General features: G+C 48.6%; 1 protein-coding gene across 20 annotated transcripts in view; it reads left to right on the forward strand.

Moving 5' to 3' along the window:
- The first annotated feature begins 16 nt into the window (after positions 1-16).
- LOC107273268 (mucin-17) overlaps positions 17-6,621 on the forward strand; it is a 225,126-nt gene continuing 218,521 nt past the window's right edge. For 4 of the 20 annotated variants that reach the window (XM_015751276.2, XM_015751279.2, XM_015751291.2 and 1 more), the window contains exons 1-7: positions 17-144; positions 573-845; positions 974-1,168; positions 1,338-1,399; positions 1,925-2,152; positions 5,277-5,417; positions 5,488-5,801. The gene's annotated coding sequence lies outside the window, so the exon portion shown is untranslated. Of the gene's footprint in view, positions 145-572; positions 934-973; positions 1,169-1,323; positions 1,400-1,511; positions 1,787-1,924; positions 2,153-3,683; positions 3,959-5,276; positions 5,418-5,487; positions 5,802-5,862; positions 6,042-6,229; positions 6,569-6,621 lie in introns of those variants that run through there. The other 16 variants (XM_015751278.2, XM_025090616.1, XM_015751295.2 and 13 more) reach the window with 14 other exon arrangements.

Consider the following 6,621-nt stretch of genomic DNA (forward strand, 5'->3'; position numbering starts at 1 on the left):
GTGTAAACAGCCATTTGATACATCTTTTGGTTCGGCGAAGTTTTAAATAAATTAAAAAATGACCGACTGCTTCTGATGACCTCTTTCAAAGGACATGATCAGTGGACCCAAAGCCGTGTTCAAGATGATTCTAAAGTGTTTTCGGTGAGTACGATGTTAAATGATTGATGACACTTAATCGTCTTATTGCAAAAATGAAGGAGTCGGAAGACCGTTTTATGTTGGTTAAAAGTTGAGTAGAACAATGACGCCGTACGTGAAGGGCGACATCATTACTCGACACACAGAATGCGAAGATTTACGCATTATCGTTAAATTCGAGAATTAGATTATAATTGTTTTAGTAAAAAAAATGTTGTGGGTAGACAATGAGAAAGTATACAACACGAACATCTTGACGGTGGAAAGATTAACAATATGACGGTTAGGGATTGATTGAGTCAAGGTAACGCAATAGCGGTCTAAAGATTAAAGAGAATAATATCGAAGAAACGACGTGTCCGTGGAAGCAGTGGGGCGTTCAATCCTCCAGTCACATTTGTAACACGTATTCTCTTATAAATGTTTTATAGAGTGCGCGAGTACACGGAACATCCTGGTCCTATAGCGTGAGTATAGCAGGTAACTGTAACACCGACGTGGCGGACACCCCTCGCCCCGTGAACTATGACCCCGGACACGTGGTGCAAGCTCCACAGCACTTAGCCAGTCCCCCAGCCCCACCAATCCCGTAACCTGCCCTGACTGGCCTCACTGCCTTCGAGCGAACCCCTCACGTCCTATCACCAGGAGATGTCTACTGGTGTCCCAGATGCAACTTGGACTCTCCTCTCCGGATACCCTAGGTAACTTCTGTCTTTTTAAAAGAACTCGTGCGACACCAGGAGCAACGAGTCGGATCGCTTCTTATGACTTATATAAATTATAAACTTTGTAAGTTTATTCATGTCGCTTGGTATGATTTATACGATAGCCGTCTAGAGTCTTTGTAGCTCGAGGAAGAGGGGATTGGCTGCGAGGAGTATTGCTACACGTGGTGAATATAGGCAGTTCTACGGGACAGCTGACAGCCTGAAAGAGGAAGGTGTAAGTGCGCGATGAAGTGCAAGTGGAGACTGTCAGGCGATTTCGTGGGATAATCGGCATCCTGACGTTTCAAGGAGACACGGTGAGTAGAGCAGGTGGATCCTGATCGAGTTCGAGTGGAGTTCGAACGTCGTTCTCTAGGAAATCTTGGCACGAGCACTTCTCCAACAGTTAGGAAAAGAAACTGAGACTGGAGAAGTGTGGCTACGGAGAGGGTTGTCAAGTAGTTACCAGTAGCTTCTGTGTGGTAGAACCAAGAGACCTGGGGAATTCCAGTGGCCATTGGATGAAGAAGATGTGGAACAGTTAACGTGTAAGTAATCTCAGTGGGAATCGTAGATTTTGCACGGAGACGCGCCACGTAAATCGGGAATAGATAGCGTTATGGAGTAGTGGCGTGCCAGAGGATGCCAATGGATGCCAATGGATGCCAATGGACGGCAGTTGGTGGCAGTGGATGCTAGTCGTCGGGACAGGACGCCGTAGATAAATTGCAGAGATGCGGATATGCTTGCGCGGTGCCCGTTCGGGCGTTACGCGTTTCCCGCGTAGAAGATCTTCGCGTTCCTTGCTGACTCTGCTGCTCCTCCAGACTCCTCTTCATCTTTATGCCACTACACTCTCTCCAGTCTCTGGTACGCTCGTTACGCTACTTTACGGAGAGACATTGGTCCGGTCTGATAGTCTACGTGGTGGTGCTGTATGTATATATATACTCCAGACATACCTATAAGTACATTAAGCTGTAGACGCTCCCGGAGAACGCTCCTAGGGAACCCGTGGTTAGACTAGCTTTAAGATTTTTTTTTATTTTTGGTCACAAGACATTTTTCCACAGGGACTGGGTGCCTCTTCGTTAGCCGATATCCGATAGCCGATACCGACTAGGATTCTCGGATAATTCCAACGACCTTCCCATCCGGATTGGCTGTTTCCTATGAACTCGCCGTCCGTCGCGACGCCACTTCAAAAACTTACCCAAAAACCGATATTACGCTTTCACGGCTGGTGGGATTGCCTGGATCTGCTTCACTTGGATTTATACCAGATCGCCAACGGCATACCGGTACGCGGTTACTAATACCAGAATCAGCAGAACCTGGCCTCATCTCGCGCTTCGGATGTCATCCTGCAGAGTCGCAACCCTCGTCAGGAGATTCATCCATGCGAAGGACTAATTGGCTTAGATCGCGAAATGGTCGACGTTAACGAGTCGGTTGTCCCGTGCGACGATCGACTAAATATCTCACCCTCGGATCAACCCCCTCCTTATTTCACCCGGGACTGAAATTCGCAGGCGATATCTCAGGACACGCATCGTCCGTTCGTCACGTTCGATTTGCCTCCTGGATAACTTATCACGCAGGAATACCTCCTGGAATACGCAACCACCCTCCTCCATTATGGTTCCTCTTGGACGACTGGTAATTTAGCCAAGTCTGGAAGTTGCCGACACGCTAAAGTTTTCTTGGTAAAGCGCGAAACTCCGCCTGCTAACTTTTTTCTTTTTCATCTCCACGTCGGAAATGAAACAATGAATTCCGTGAATTTGCAAATCGCCCTAAACACTCGAGGTGGATGAAGCATTTTGTCACGGGATGGGTTTAGGGTAAAATTCAGCGGACTACGACACAGTGGAGGACCGGGATGAACGTCATCTGGCCAATATGGAGATGTATTTTTTTTTCTCCTCGTCAGCTTAGGCCGTGAATTTGTCCCTTTCTGAAGACCAGAGGCAACCCTTAAGGACATCCCTTACGCTCTGCCTCCATATCTTCTTACTCTTCTAGCCCTGGCACGTGCGATTTACATAAGCGGCTCTCACATTCCTTCCTTCAGTCTCTCTCTCTCTCTCTCTCTCGCTCTTGCTCTTTCGTGCTCTTTATCCTACGGTATGGTATTCCCACGAAGCTCCGGAAAATTTATCGGCCGTAATATGCATATTCAGAAGCACATGTTTCTTTATTAACTCGATCGTACTAGTAGGACTCTAGCCAGGGCCGAAATTAAAAGAGCACCGCGACGTCGTAGTTTCGCGCGAATTTCCACCTACTGGATGCTTCGAAGACGTCACGATACGCACGCCTTGTTCTCTCTCCCCCCCTCCTCTCTCCAGCTGAAAGCGTGCCGAACGTGTTGGACGTGTTGTCCCTCAAATGGTTCTACGAAAAGCTTCCATGGATCGAGTACGATCTTTTTATATCCGACCCTTGCCGGGATCCGCTCATGCGTCGACGATTCCATCCGACATTCAGGAAAAGAGAAATAAAAAGGATACGCCAATACACTCGCAACCTGTATATCTTCACGGAGGAAACAAAAGAAAATAAAAAGAAGAAAAGGATTCTATCCCGGGTCGTTAACGAGATTGCGATTTGCGATACACGAGCGAAAAGTTGGACTAAGTTTGTCGCACAAGATCAAAGGTCAATTAACACGGAAAAATCCTAATTAAAATAGAAACGATCGAGAGAAATAAATTCAAGACGTCATATGCCTGTTAGAGTATTTTTCTTTCTTATTGAAATCTAACGATGGCATATTTGTGTTGAATTTGATTAAAAAAGAAAAAAAAAATCTGTTTCTACGTATTCCAGGTGATCAGATCTCGCAATCAGTCATGCTTCTCAGAAGGTGGATCAGCCAGATGATCAGGGTGAGGATGGATACGTGGAGATAGATTTCCTCTGATTCCTGGATTCAGGATTGGAACGTGGTCCAGGACCAAGTGTACCTAAGGGAGGATCGCAAGAGAGACGAAGGGATGGATAAAAGGAGCGGACGAAGGAAGGAACGGAGATCATCTCAGAGTGGCGGTGACAGCATCCTCGGCAACAGGAGCGCGATAAGGATAGGCAGAGGCGGGGCGAAGGTTAGTACGAGAGAAATACCCGCATCGATCGGATTCCTTCGGAGAGAGCGCAATGAAAAGCGCCTTTAAGAGTCGTTCGGGAGTGGTGGGAGATTTCCTCTCTCCAGGAACGCGAGCGACTTCTGAGAAGGGAGAGAGAGAGAGAGAGAGAGAGAGAAAGAGAGAGAGAGAGTTGAGGCCACCGGTGCTGGTGGTGGTATTGTGGAACGAAGAGGCAGGAGGTACTCGGAGTATTTATATAGCTCGGCTTCCAGAAACTTTGCAAGAACAATTTATTACGGATATACGTACCATTTAGAGACTCTCGAGTTATTATGACATCGAAAAACTTTATCGGACTTCGTCGCCTCTACGATGCCGTCTGGAACAACAACGTTGCTGCTTACTTCGTTCTGGTAGATTTTTGGAACTTTGACGTTGACCTAAGAACACGTAACGACCTTCCGTGGAATATTTTAAAGGCGGAGAGAGTACGGCCAGCGGGACAGGATCGACAGGATTTAATTAAAGACTCAAAGTTTTTGGATAAAAATCCAAAATTATCTTAACGGACATCGATCGGACTCAGATGCTGCGGAAGTGGGTTGTCGTGTCAGGGAAGGCGACGAATTTAACCTTTCCGCAAGGAGGGAGGAAGTTGTTTAAAAGGAGAATGCTTGGCTACGTAATAACGTATTTGAAGTTGCGAGAGGTGCAACGGGAATTAAGGGGTGGACGAGGGGCGGGAGGGGCAGGCGGACGTTGGAAAGGAGGAGTAGGAGGTGGAGGTTTCATTATTCGCGCTCGCGCGGCCCATTAGGTAAATTAAAATATAAATGCGATAAAATATTACGTGCTGTCGAAAAAAGTGAGAAAATGGAAGCGCAACTACCGGAACTGTCGATACGTTCGCCATAATGCGTTTTTCACGTGGAGTTTATTATTTTTCGTTTTATTCGCTGAGCCAACCCTCTCGCCCTCGTTATACGTGTCCACGTGCTATCCTATTTCATCTTCTCTTACCCCCTTCGTGCTGCATGTCGCAATTTGCGCGTCAACGATTTTAATAGATTCACCGTTTACTGGCACTGCAGAATACAATGCTTAGTTCGCGCCGAGCGTGACACGCATAGGGCTAACCTGTCGTTGGATAGGTGCGAATAGTCGGGCGGAGCTACGATGGTAATTCGATTAAGCAGTCAGGTTGGGGCTGATTCCTTAATGGTTATATACGGTGCCTTTGGATATTGTCGATAAAAAAACAGGCTTGTTTTGATTCACCCTCGAAACCTGAAATTACAAGGAAATAATAAAATCCACTTGTTACGCTCTTTACTAGATTACGAGATGAGATCCTGACGAATTCGATGAACCAGCCAGTGCGACTATGGACCAGTGAAGCAATATACACACGTGGCAAGGGAATTGGGGATGAAAGGCAAGAGAGAGAGAGAGAGAGAGGGTGGACCAGTACGAGAGGGTGAGTAGGAAGCGGTGAGCGTCGACCGTTGCCAGGGCAATGAATCGCGGATTGATGCAGGGATTTTCAGGACCAGCCGCCGCGTCCTGGACCACTTAGCCGCACAACTTTCCACGGGGTTGATTCAGCCTATTACGGATTCGTCTGGCCGCAGGGGATGATACCAGAAGAAGTCTTCAGAAGTTAGCCGACAACAAGGACCAGCAAAGAGCATCGTTCACTCATGGGACATGTGGATAAGGGTTGCTCCTTAACCTTGGACCGAGGCGCGACTCCGCACGTAAGGGCGCGGGCCGTTGAAAATCCTGAGGGTGAAACTGGAATGAGATAATAGCCAAGAAATCTTGCTGGAGGAAAGGAGTAGCTGCGAGAAAGGGGTTCGCGGTAAGCAGAGGGGGTGGAAAAAAAAGTTTGATAAAACTTGGTAAAGCACGGCGATGCTCAGTAAGGGTTGGCAGTCGGCTGGGGTGCGAGAGGGAGCGGAGTCTAAGGATGAACGAGGGAGAGGATTGCTGGAGATTGGCGACGTAGCCACGTAGAAGCTGACGGCAGCGGTGCTGGGTACCGGCGGCGAGGACGCCCTTGTCCGGGGGTAACTTTTCCCAGTGTGCGCCTTCCGTCTCGGTAAGGGTGGTAGGTGTTCCTACCCCCTCCGCAGTATATATAGAGAGGTTATCGTTGGCCGCGTGCACGAGAGGAGGACCTCGAGCGTGTGCGCGCCGGGAAAGTTTCGTCGAGAGTTTGCGAGAGCGTCTGCGAGGCGCGCGAGGCGAGCGAGCGAGGGAGGCCGACGCCGAGCGTCGCGAGGCAGTTCCCGCTAAGCGGCCGCGTCGTCCGGTGCCAGTAGCGTCGAGCGCCGCGGCAACCAGTAGCGTCACCAGAATTTAAAGCGGCAGGCTGCACGGCCGACTGACCGAAAGGAAAAAGATTTTCTTCTTTTTTCTTTTTATTTACATCATAATCGTTACCAATGAAAATCGACCGATCGATCAATCGAATATCGCGCCTCACTTTTCACGCTTGACGCACGAACTCGCGAAACTTTTTCACGAGTTTACGCGAAGTTTCCCGAAGATTTTACGAGTACCTACGCTTTCGCCGAGGCACAGGGTGATTCTGCCGCGAGGTGGCCGCGCGCGAGGTCGCTTCTCGTGAGTGGAGCTTGCGCTTACTACTCCCCACTTCTTTCCTCTCCCTACTACCC

The sequence above is a fragment of the Cephus cinctus genome, unplaced genomic scaffold, assembly GCF_000341935.2.
Source record: "Cephus cinctus unplaced genomic scaffold, Ccin1 Ccin1_scaffold1553, whole genome shotgun sequence".
In the NCBI taxonomy this organism is placed as follows: domain Eukaryota; kingdom Metazoa; phylum Arthropoda; class Insecta; order Hymenoptera; family Cephidae; genus Cephus; species Cephus cinctus.